Raw genomic sequence first — 13689 nt, forward strand, 5'->3', positions numbered from 1 at the left:
ATGCGCTGTCGATATCTTCTATAACAGACGCGATGGCGGAATCTACACATGATGTTTCATAAACAAAGTTCGGGAGGAGCACGTACAAATAATCAATCCAATATAAACTTGTCATCAAACAATACCATGTCTAACGTTACCCTATCTATCAGCATGAGGAAGCATATTCACTCTGTAAACTTACCTTACACTCCTTGACAGTTTTTCAGCATCCCTCCACCACCCCGAATCCTCACTCTTGTCTTGACTTGTTCTCTCACAACCAGGAATACTAGGGGGAGTATGGCTACCAAGCCCACAGCCCTCTCCTCGGACAGCACGTCATATACGCATTTATTCTATCGACTTATTTGTGTGAAATCTTATAAACGCATTTATTCTATCTGACTTATTTGTAAATGTGAACTCGTGAAATCTCAATTCTCCAGCTGCAGTCGTCTTTGTTGTAAACTAATTCAAATCAAGCGCTCTTTGGTGACGTGGACGATTACGTTGCATTGCTCATCTGTCCATCATCGTATAAAGCCCGCCCTGACAATTTGATTGGTCCGAACAATTTTTGTTCGGGCATAATAGCTCCTCAACGGAGCGAGTCCAGACCGAACTTCCCGACCAAAAAATATTGTGGGCGGGGTTCGGGCTGGCACCCAGGCTAGGTTTTCTCAATATTAGATACAAAAAGCTTTGCATATGGCTTTTTACACAACTAAGAATATTTTGTTTTCATTGTTATTTGATGTCGATACTTACTATTGTTGGACTGCTTTATATAGTTCCTTAAATAATTTGTTCAATAAGACATGCAATTTATGGTTTTATATCAGGAGTAACACATTCACTGCAGCCTTTTGGTTGTTTGACATAATAAAATGCACCTATATGAAATATTTTATCTCCTGGAAAGTTTTTGAATACACTTTCTTATTTTAGGCTTTTCATTCTATTTGTTTCATTCTTCTTCTCATTCATCTGGAGTTCTGGAGCTCGCAGCTTCTGAAAGCAGTGTTAGGCTTGTAAACAGCCGTCGCTCTGCTCTCGTCACCTGATGTGCTCTTCTCCAGAAACAGCTTGGGAAGACATCCATCTTGTCTCCCTCAGGGTTAGTCAGCCAGTGTTGAGGAATGTTGAATCTTCTCCTCCAGCTGATTCTCACCTATACCTGCAATCAAGCTAAAGACTTCAAATAACAAACACAGCACAACCGGTGTAGTGCAATTCACAAACATATGAATTGTTAAATTATGTGATTTGCATTAAAAAAAAGAAAAGAAAAAGCAAATAAATAAATAAAATGTAAGCACTGCCACAATACTCCATCATTCATCTTGTATTTGGCAGAGACCTGGTAGAGGAAAAGATAGCGTATAAGATTAACAAAAAGAAACTATAAGAGGAACATAGAAAGGCTTGTTTTTTTTTTTCTCTCTCTCTCTCTCTTTTATCATATATTTTTCTCTATGACATCGTCTTTTTTTCTATTTGTTTAAAGGGATAGTTCACTTTGAAATTAATTTTTGATATGTTTTAGCTTACCTCAAGGGCATCCAAGATGTAGGTGTCTTTGTTTCCGCAGTAGTTTAAATTTTGATATTTTTAGGTCAAACCGTTCTTGTCTGTCAGTCATATAATGCAGGTCGATGGTCACTGGCTCAAAACACAAGCACAGAGTCCAAATTAAAACAATTCCCCATCGTCCAAATTAAACAATTCCCCATCGTAAGTACACATTGATGGCCTAAGACACGAAACGAGCGGTTTGTGTGTATAGATGTATACACTAGATGTCGCTTGGCTACGGTTTCGTTCCAATGAACTGCAGTAGCCAAGGCGACATCTATGTATATATCTATACCCGCCCGCGCCGTCAGATCATTTGGACGTGTGCTGTTTTCAAGAGATAACAACGATATAAATACTGTTCGTTTTCTCACACAAACCGCTCGTTTCGTGTCTTAGGCCATCAATGTGTACTTACGATGGGGAATTGTTTAATTTGGACGATGGGGAATTGTTTTAATTTGGACTCTGTGCTTGTGTTTTGAGCCAGTGACCATCGACCTGCATTATATGACTGACAGACAAGAACGGTTTGACCTAAAAATATAAAAATTGAAACTACTGCGGAAAAAAAGACACCTACATCTTGGATGCCCTTGAGGTAAGCTAAAACATATCAAAATTTTATTTCAAAGTGAACTATCCCTTTAAATGCCGTACAGGCTCGTATGCAGCTGTAATGTAACATTCGGTGTAAGTATCCAGTGTGAGCGCATCCTCTCAGCTGTGCTGGCAGACACATCAGGGAGCACTGCATTATGGGTATTTATCCCTCTCTTTATTCTTCCCTCAATGGAAGAGTGAATGCATTATTTACAGGAGCGGTTAAATATGACACAGAAGCCTTCATGGATGCCCATCTGGGGGTGTTTTCTCACACGTCTTACACACTCTGTCATTTACCAGCATTCTTAGGTTGCACATTATTGATGTATGGAAAATAATTGCTGGCCCTGAAAAGGAGAGAGAGATCTATATTCTGTCTGTCTGTCTATCTATCCATCTATCCATCCATCCATCTTATTTAATTTGCATGACTATGACTATTTTCACAACTATTTTTACTTTATTTATTTATTGAAATTCTCATTTTTCATTTATCATTATTTAAAAAAAAGAAACTAGACATGAGAAAGAGGGAAAATTGTGCTTCTAAAAGTAATCTTTATTTTCTTTATATAAAAATATGCATATAAATAAATGATATATGTATAAAACATGCAATATTCCTTTTATCTGATTTTCATTTTACTCGACAATTTTGTGAGAATCCCCTTAAAACCCATCAATACTATTGAGACTGTTGTTCTGTTTTCCCCGTGTGTTTTTCTCACACTATTCAAATGCTTGTGTTTTGCATTTTTCCTTCATCCTCTCTCGGTCTCTTCCTGCAGCGCGTCCTCTTTGACTCCTGTAGTTTGTTTTATGTACTATTCTTCAGACTTTCTCTCGTCACTTTTTTTGTGGCTTCATTTGTGATTCCTCATGCCTGACTGTCAAACATCCCACAGTAAATCATTTGTTCTCCCCTTCATTGCCCACTCTGTCCCAGTGTCTGAGCCAGGCTGTAATGGTGCAGGTTAGGTAATGTAATGCTGGAGACAGACTGGCAGACATATGCGTCACTCCATCAGCCTCATCAGCAAATCGCTGATTCATCCCACAGGAAGTGATGCGAGCGCTGGGCACGACAGAAGAGCGTGAGCAGGTAGGGGGCAGTAGGGACTTGCTTATTGCATTAATCCTAGGAAGGAATTGATGGGAATCATATATGATGCATTATATATGGTTATATTTCTTTAACACTGAAATGAACTACACTGCTACTCTTAACTAGTAAACCTAAGTGAGCAGACTTCACTAGCATCACTTAGTTCACTCATTCAAACACTTGAATACACTGATGTTTGAGTGTCATACATTAAAGTGAGAAAACAGAAACACTTTATCAGAAGTTGTTGTTAACACTGTCAGTTAGTTCTTCGTAATGAGTTTATGGTAACACTTTACAATAGGGTTCATTTATTAGATATTAGTTAATGTATTAACTAACATGAACTTACCATGAGCAATACATTTGCTGGTGTATTAGTTCATCTTTGTTAACGTTAATTAGTTAATAAAAAGCAGCTGTTCATTGTTTGTTCATGTTAGTGCATTAACTAATGTTAACAAGATTTTAATAAAGTATTAGTAAATGTTGAAATTAACATTAACAAAGATTAACAAATGCTGTATAAATGCAGTTCATTATTAGTTAATGTTAACTAATGTAGTTAACTAATGTTAACTAATTAACCTTATTGTAAAGTGTTACAGAATTTATTAATCAGTCAGTTCAATATTGGAGCTTCATGATTATTATAATTATTATTATAATTATTATTATTTTTTAAATCAGTTAGTCATATTATCACAAGTACATGTTATACTAAAGTTTTGAAAATTGTATTCATACTAAAATTTTACAGCCAAAAAAAAAAGAAAAAAAAAAGCATTTGTTTCATAATTGATTAATTGTTCAACATCAAGGGCCAGAAAAGAACACAGACCAGCCGGATCATTTCCATAATGACCAACACAGTCTACCAAGAGCATCTGGTTTAAGACATTTTTGGCCGTTAAATAATGGCACAAATACAGTAAAGTGACGAGCCCAAACCGTAGTAAATCACCTTGCATGACTAAATAAATACTGCGTCTGAAAGGGAAACTCCATATGCAATAAGATCAGCTGCAAAAATAACCCAGTCCACGTCTTTTCAGCGCTAGTTTTTCACTGCGTGTCTTTAGTAAATCCTGACAGTAGTTTTTAACACCAAAAGAGGGTTTGTGCTGGCTCAAGCTGAAATCTGGCCTTAAAACTCTTATGTTCCTGTTTATTCACGTGAAGCTGCTTTATAAATAAATGTGACTTGGCTTGATTTAAGAAAAACGTCTTCAGTATCGTCAGTAGCATCAGACAAGATGTTGTATGGCTGAACTAAAAGTGAGGCATCTGAAGTACCGTGGTAAACTTGCGAGGGTTTCCCCGGCTTAGGCTTTGATTAGCAGGACTGACAACCTTATTATGCGCCGTACTTGTTATTGATATTACTCTGGGCTCCGTTGCCATGACCACCGCACAAGAGACATTTAATTTTCTCTCCTCCATCATCATTATCTATGAGACCATCTGTTGTGCAAAATGAATTCAGCCTCATTTGCATGACTGATAAGCGCATTCTTTATCTATTTAACAGAAGGTCATATGCCACGGGTTTGGAGGCAGCAAAGGAGAGAGACAGAGAGGTTGTGCTCGCGTGTTTGTTTAGGGGGCTGGACGAGTAGGTGTGTGAAACATTATTAGCACAGATGTTTATTTTGGGGAGTTCACACTCGCAGTGTGTCACTGTGCTTTGGAACAGTCTGCATGCTTTATTATACCGTCACCTAACAACGGTTAGCATGAGGGTTAAACGGGGGCCTTCATCCCAGTAAAATATACTGTAAAAACATTTGGCTATAAGTTATGAAAACATTATTCTGAATGTTCTTGTCTTGCTTTTATCGTAGTTTTGTTTTCACGGACTTTGTATATCATTTGTTTCCTGGTTTCCTTTGTTTGATTTTCCCGCCACTCCTTTGTTACCATGGTTACTGATATGATTAGTTATTTTAGTTCAGCTGTGTATCATAATTAACCTTGTTTCTAACACTACTTAAGTTCCTTTGGTTTCTTGGTTCATTGTCAGTTGTTGTTTGTGTTGGACACACTGTTATTCTGTGTGGATTATGTCATTAAATTACTTAATCTTTGGAAGTGTGACAGTTCAGAACGTTCAATGCATCCAGTTTTTAAATATTTTTATATTAGTTGAAGATATTTACTGTTACCAACATTCTTCAAAATATCATCTTTTGTGTTCAGCAGAAGAAATAAAATCATACAGGTTTGAAACAACTTAAGGGTGAGTAAATGATGACAGAATTTTCATTTTGAAGTGAACTATTCCTTTAAGGGAACATTTTGAATATTTTCTAAATGTTCTGAAACAAGAAGTAACAATGAAGAAAAAAAAGTCCACCTAAAATATTCCAGAGAAAGTGTATAAATAACATTTTGCGAACACTATTAAAGACCAGACTTACCGTTACTGAAATGATGTAACATTGAGAGAATCTTGCCAGACCACGAGCCAAAGTTAGCTGTATTTCACTATAGAAACACACTTGTTTCAGAAACCTGGTGTGTGCATGAAACTCTCAGTCTGTATCAAATCAGCCATGCTTGCATGAAAAGCATTGAATTTAAATACATTTTTATTATTCATTCAATCCCGAAATAGAACGCTGAAGTAAACGCTTGCATGCTCGCTTGTAATGCAAAAGTCGAAATAAGGGAATTATTCTGGATTTCTGATTGCCAGTCTTGAAATTAACTGCTTGTTATTTCAGTACTTTGCATCCCCCAGTTACTGTGAGCATGAAACCACTTAATCATCTTTGCTATGGTGAATTTACGTTCCGAATCCGGTAACGTTCGATTCACTAATCTTTGGCAGGCGTATTTGATTTCAGCTGTAAGTGGTACGAATGTCATGTGAACTAAATGTCTATTTCTGCTCGCTGTCTGTTGTGTGGTGCGCTATAAAACCTGACCTAGTTCCTAAAATATTAGTGTGCTGTAGCTGTACAGCCCCTCTCATTTCAAAGCCAGAATTCCTCGCTCCTTCAAAACACAAACCTATTTACAGTCATCTCCTCTATTTCTCACAATCTCCAACTTCCAGCTGCGCTTCAGCTATTTTTCAGCGTAATATTGGTGATAAGATGTCAGAACATGGGCTGATGTTCCTTCACCCAGGGCTGCTCCTCTCACAGCTCTGGGCTTGTAGTCGCTGTCCACTCCTCTGCGTGCCAAAGCATTGCTTTCTATCAGAAACAACTGGCGTCAATGCAAAAGGGATGTGAGAAGAATGAAAGTGACAGTTTTTTTTTAACCACTAAACAATAAAATGAAAATAAGTTGTACATTTTTATTTTTGGCAAAATGCGGATGTGCATGTGTACTGTATGTAGTTGGTGTAACAACTTAAATTCTGTGAGAGAACTTGTGGAAATATATATGCTTTTAGAAAATAGGAAAATGCTTATTGTCAGTATTTAGCACTAGTGTTGCTACTAGTAACAAAGATATTACTGTACTTAAATTACAATTTGCAGTAGAGGTGCTGCCACTGCTATTTATTAAATCCTGTAGCAGAGCAATGTTGAATATAATGCTATATATGTTGTAATGTAATGTAAATTTTATATACACTCACAGACTGTCCACTTTATTAAGTATACCTTAGTGCTGGGTTGGACCCGCTTTGCCTTCAACGCTTCAGCCTTCAGATCTGTCTTAATTCTTCATAGCATAGATTCAGCAAGGTGCTGGAATCATTCCTCAGAGATTGTGGTCCATATTGACATGATAATATCACACAGTCGCTGCAGATTTGTTGGCTGAACATTCATGATGCGAATCTCCCGTTCCATCACATCCACCACATTTGAGATTTGAGTAATGGTGTGTTCTCCTGCTGGAAGTACTCATCAGAAGATGGTACACTGTGGTCATGAAGGGATGGTCATGGTCAGCAACGATACTCAGGTAGGCTGTGGCGTTTCAACGATGCTCAGTACTAAGGGGTCAAAAACGTGCCAAGAAAATATCCAACACACCATTAAACCACCAACACCAGCAGCCTGAACCGTTGATACAAGGCAAAATGGACCCAAGCTTTCATGTTGTTTACGTCAGATTCTGAGCCTACCATCTGAACGAGACTCAAGTTACTGTTGTCTTTCTATCAGCTCGAACCAGTCCGGCCATTCTCCTTGGCTTTATAGCCCACAACGTTTGAACAGTAGTATAATTTATTCAATACAGAACTGTTAATAAAAAATAATCAAATGTATTATTTTACACGATATTTGAGAATGTTTTGTATTTTCATGCTTACAATATCACTAACAAAGTCACAGGAACAAAAACACTCAGAAACCAAACATAACCCTGACAGTACTCCTCCTCACACACGGCGTGTCCTAATGACGTACATTTTGTTCCTGTGACTTTGTTACTTGAGTTTCATTTCAGTTTGACCTTATTACTCTGTTAGTCGCTTTAGTTTTCAATTAGCTCCACATGTGTCTCTATCTATCTATCTATCTATCTATCTATCTATCTATCTATCTATCTATCTATCTATCTATCTATCTATCTATCTATCTATCTATCTATCTATCTATCTATCTATCTATCTATCTATCTATCTATCTATCTATCTATCTCACATTGTTAGCGTAGCAATATGTAATGATATCTATTACTGAATCCATTCTCAAAACCTCTAAATCTGATGTTTAGAAAAAAAAAAAGAGCATGCTCACATACTGTTGTGAATGCATTCTTGTGTCAGTAAGACACGGGGAATGCTTGCCGTCTTCTGACTGATGAGCAGAGCTCATGCACACGTGTTTCACAGTTTCCACACAACTTACTGTCAGGAAGACGAACAGCTCAGTGATCATCCACGCACAACCACTCCATCTCACGCAAAACCAAGCACTTTATCTTTAATCACTTCCCTGTCATTTTATGTCATGTGTTCACGGATATCATATTTTCTAATCACCTTCTAATCTCATTTAATCATTTTTCTTTTCAGCATCAGTAGATTAAAGATAAATAAACTGCATTGTCGGAAGCAAAAATAAATTCTTAAATTGAACAAAGGCATTTAAAGCATTAATAATTGAAACTCATAATCTGTTCAAAAGTTTAATGGTTTTGAAAGAAGGCTGCATTTATTTAGTCAAACATACAGTACAATTATGATATATTATTAGAATTTAAATAACTGTTTTTTATGTGAATCTATTTTAAAATGTAATTTATTCCTGTTATCAAAGCTGAATTTTCAGCATCATTACTTCAGTCTTCAGTGTCACATGATCCTTCAGAAGTCATTCTGATATGCTGTTTTAATTTGCTGCTCAGGAAACATTTATGATTATTATCAATGCTGAAAATCAATGATCATATTTTTGTGGAAACTGTGAAACATTTTTTTTTTCTGGAATATTTGATGAATAGAAAGTTCAAAAGAACAGCATTTATTTTAAGTAACTATTTGAAACATTATAAATGTCACTTTTGATCAATTGAATGCATCCTGGCTGAATAATAATAAAAAAAGCCTGAACTTTTGAGCGGTAGTAAAGAGATTGTAATTGTCAATCCTCTTATATTATCCACCATCTTGTTTTTTTTTTTTTTTTTGCATAGAATACATACAGGCCTTAGAATTTGGCCAAAACAGAGAAATGAGAAGGGTTTTTATTAGTTATGAAGGAAATAACAGTAGAATTGAAATCTACTGAGAGAAAATATTCATATATTTGTGTAATAATATTCATTATAGGATAGTCTTTAGTTTACATGTAGCAGACAAGTGCCACACATGCTGAAAATCTAGATTTGTGTATCACTAAAACATATTTAATTTTTAACCAATCATTTTTAACCAAAAACAAAATTCTAATATTTGCAAACAAATTTGTCTTGATGCTGTCATGAAATAAAGAGTTACAGTGCAATTCTTTCCTGTAGTAAACCACCGTCTTTTCCTCTGCCCTCCTTTAAAATGAAGAATGGCCTAAAATTAAATGAGCAGCATCCCAGCTAACAGGGAACGTTCTCAGGACGTTCTGGCAAGGTTCTCTCAGAGTTATTAACAAACGTTCTTCCAAAAATCGAAAAGATACCTGGTCTCAAAACGTTAGCACAAAAGCATTCAAGGAATGTTGTTTTTTTCCTGAAAGTTTATCTGGACGCTTGTCTAACGTTTTTAAAAACCTTTTGTTTCAAAACATTCAGAGAACGTTCAAAAGTAACGTTCTCGTAACTTTTGCGAAATCACAAAATGGAACATTCCATAAATAAGCAATTTAAACGTTTTGAATGATCCGAGAACATTCAGAAATACTATTGCATTACTTAATGGGAACATTATCATAACATGTTTTTGTTAGCAGGGATATCACTTACCAGCCCAACACATGGACTCGTGGTGAATGTGCGTGGAGCGGATGCATGGATAGCATGGCTTTTGTCTGGGAGGAGACGGATATATCTGCCGGAGCAGAGGACGTTGGCTGGCGGTGTGAATTGGCTGCTTCTTAAGCCAGTTATCTTCGCGCTCCACACTGCTGGTGCTCTGCCAGCGCTCACAGTCCTGAGTGAGGAGGACATTAATGAGTCGTGGAGGGCTGAGACGGGCTACACCGCGGCACTCTCTCTCTTCTGCAGGAAAATGATGTGTTTTTGAGATTCCCTGATACTAGTCCAAATAAAGCATGAACCCATGTTCCAAGAACCTTCTGCCAATGTTCTTATTAAGTTATATTAAAGGAATAATAACATTCATTCAGTCATTAATTACTCACTCTCATGTCGTTTCAAACCCGTAAGACTTTCGTTCATCTTCAGAGCATAAATGAAGATCTGAGAGATTTCTGTCCCTCCATTTACACAACTGACACAAGTTCATGAAGAGATTGTAAAACTAATCCATATGACTTGAGCGATTTAGTCCAAATTTTCTGAAGAGACCCGATCGCTTTATATGATGAATAGATTTAATAGGCTTTTATTCACATTCATCACATTTAAACATTCATCAGTTGTGGTAAACAGAAGTTCAAGTTCGCTTGACGTGCGAGAACCAATGAGGTTCATTCTCGCGCTACACAGCATGTTTGAGCTTCAGAAAGAGGTTTGGTTGAGCTTCTGTTTATGTTCGTTGATCAATGTTTATTAAAGCAGCATATTTTTTGTACAGCTAAAAATAACTGGAAGTGACGCCAGAAGCCAGACACATTAAAGTTCCCCTGTAGTCAATAATTGCATCCCTTAAAACTCATCTTTGATTTAAGGCATGAAGAATTTTCTTCATGCCTTAAAATATCTTGAATGTAACTCTACACCATTGCCTCATTTAGTATACGCGGTTCTATGAATATGCAAATGAGCCCCGCCTCCACTCACTCACTCAGCTCAGAGATCCACTCGTTGACGATCACACGTTGATCAGGGGTGCGTTTCCCGAAAGCATCGTTAGCCGACTATGGTCGCAAGTTCTGTCGTTATCAGCATAGTTCAACGAGTCCGTGTTTCCCGAAACCATCGTTCCAACGAACATTCGCAAACAGCATCGCAAAGTTGTGTGACAGCTCTCGACCTGTGTTAGAAGCAGAGTTTCTTGTTTTTATAACATGTGGGCTTAATAAATCATTATCTTGAGCCAAATAAGCAAGCTGACATTCAGTACAATCTATATATTTTATTTATAAGACATACAAATGTCCTTTACGTCTTTTAGTTTGTCAAGAGATTTAAAGCACCGTTTTTGAAGAGTGCGCATGTGCCAACGTGCTCTAGTGCGAAAGAACGAGCCTATGATGATTGAATCTGGAAATAAAGCAAATAACTGAGAAAAATCAGAGATAGTGACTCAGAAGACATGTCCGTAATTTATAGCAAAATATCTAGCATTAATTCGATCTCAAACAGATTCATTAAAAGTAGTTATTACACCACCACGACCACGTGCGTGGCATCATTAACCAATGTGGTTGAACAACCAATTTGCGACAGTATGGTTTCGGGAAACAGTCATGATAGCAAGTTGATTTCTTCAACAATGCATTGTACTATGGTAGCAAAGCAGCAAGTTATGTCGTTGTACGGAAACGCACCAGATTGGTTACAAGGTAGTTTGTGACGTCAGAAACACCAGCGATTTCAAAGCGTGTTTTTGAGACTGTCTTTGGTTCACTGCAGTTTAAGGAGGAAATACTCAGCAATGGTGTCGACTTATGAATTTACACATGGTTTGTCTTAAAGCACATTAAGCTTGGACTTTAGGATTTTAACAAATGGCCGAGTTCACTCTTAGCCTAGCCTACATTAAAAATAAGCTGGTAATGTTTACAAAATAAAAACGGAATGCTACTTTACCGTTTGCATAAAAATAAAATAAAAAAAACGTTTAGAGAACAATAGCTTAATTAACGGTTTCTTGACCGTTAGCAACACATTCTTAGAGCATATTTGTGTTAGCTTGGAAGAGCACAAGGCCTATGGGAGGCAGTGATGCTCGAGAATACAGTCTGCGGCTCGACACACACACACACACACACACACACACACACACACACAGCGAGGAAGAGAGACAATTTAGTCCACGAGACAGAGAAGGGAAACGCATCCGAAACGCTCTCATTCGCTCAGCCTCCAATCTTTTTCTCTCTCTCTCACTCTCACACACACACACACACACACACACAAACGCGCGTGTTCTGGTACCAGGAGGCTCGCGCTGTATTGTTTCGGCGGATGGGTGGAGGAGTACACACACACACACACACACACACACAGAGCTGAGGATACAGGCATCACGCTGAGGGTAAGCGCTCCACATCTCGACTCTGACTCACACACAGCTGATTTTTTCTCTCTTCCTTTCTCTATGGCGGCGTCCTTTCGCTCCTCCTCATTGGTGCTACCCCCCCATCTCTCTCTCTCTCTCTCTCTCTCTCTCTCTCTCTCTCTCTCTCTCTCGCCCGAGCTCCAGGCCAATTGGTTGCCTGCCTTCAACTGCTCTCTTCCTTCTCCTTCTGTCTGTCTGTCTGTCTGTCTCTCCTCTTCCTCCGTCTTCCTTCATCGTGTGAAGAATGATTAGCATACAGGAGGCGAGAGGAACTTTCCAGCGCGAGTGAACAGGAGAACAAGTGAGCGAAGGGATCGTGGGAACATACAATCAGGAGCGAGTGGAAAGTTTGAGCGAAGGCAGCATTTCCATACTGGTGGGTCACTCGTGGTTTTATCTTTCTGGCTGGGTTGAGCTCGTACACTGTGTGTTTTATTTCAAGTTTTATTTACAGTGCACGTGTTACCGCCAGGAGCTGTTTAGGCTATTATAGGCTACTGGATCTTAAGATAATTAGCCTATAATAATATAATTATTCTAAAAACAAAGAGAGGGAAACATGTCGTGCTTTGTTAGATTAACAAAATGTAATCAGGTTGATTTAGTCATAATTCATAAAAAAACCGAATAACACCTTTAACTTGATAATTGAGATGTTTAGGACAAAACATTTTTACAGTGTAATGATTTTCTTACTCAGAATTTCTGTCTTGTATTCCAGTACAAATATCTAACAATTCTTAAGTCAAGAAGATACATTTACTTGAGAAGCAAAATTACGTATTTAGTCTTCTTTTCTGAGAAATGTCAAATTTAAGTGATATATATATATTTATATGCCAGCAGGGTACGGATCATAATTTATTTTTTCTTTGAATCCCATTTATTTTTCTTACCCTTTATTTTGATAAACTTGATACATTTTTAAACAGGACGTAATATCTTATGTCATTTTTCTTTTCATGTAAATGTATAAATGTTTATATATTTGTCCTACTGGAAAACAAGACCAAAATATTGAGTAAGAAAATATTTGTTTTCTTGCAGTAGAAGTGATAGAATGTACGGTACGGTTAAATGAGCACATTTGAAAGAGTGAAGTTCAGTTCAGAAGATTATTTCTAGTAATTTTTCCTAATGCACTGCAGTTGATTTGATCATACTGTCTGACTGTGTGTTGGACGTCTCTCTGCACATGCTGCTGGAATATCTGTGGTTAATGTAAGTGGATGTTGTGAGTGAGAGGTAAACATGTCTCTCAGGTCACGAGCTGTTGGGCTTTTCCTCCAGAAGCTTCTGTGGGCTAAGGCTTGGTTTCTTGTTTGAAATGGCACTACAGTAGAGTCCATATGCTTCTGGGTTGGACTTACTGTAAGGCTTGGCTATTCGACTTCCTCATTGCTAAGAGAGTTGTAGAGATAACTGTGCGCTGCTGGGAAACTTCTGTTTTCTGGAGATGACTGCAGATAAGCTGTATTACATGATGAATGCACAGATATGCCTTCAGAAGAAAGTGATTTTAAATGCAGTGGCCATTTTTCCTTCATTAAACATCATTTGTATATGAGCGTTCCCCACCCCTGCCTATATATTTTGAGTTGCATATTTG

General features: G+C 37.6%; 1 protein-coding gene across 6 annotated transcripts in view; it reads left to right on the plus strand.

Annotated features, from left to right (window-relative positions):
* The first annotated feature begins 11757 nt into the window (after window positions 1-11757).
* The window catches only part of myt1lb (myelin transcription factor 1-like, b), a 139216-nt gene continuing 137284 nt past the window's right edge, over window positions 11758-13689 (plus strand). For 5 of the 6 annotated variants that reach the window (XM_084393875.1, XM_084393874.1, XM_084393877.1 and 2 more), the window contains exon 1: window positions 12205-12456. The gene's annotated coding sequence lies outside the window, so the exon portion shown is untranslated. Of the gene's footprint in view, window positions 12057-12204; window positions 12457-13689 lie in introns of those variants that run through there. The other variant, XM_084393872.1, reaches the window with a different exon arrangement.

This window comes from Rutilus rutilus, assembly GCF_951802725.1.
Source record: "Rutilus rutilus genome assembly, chromosome: 21".
NCBI classification, from domain to species: domain Eukaryota; kingdom Metazoa; phylum Chordata; class Actinopteri; order Cypriniformes; family Leuciscidae; genus Rutilus; species Rutilus rutilus.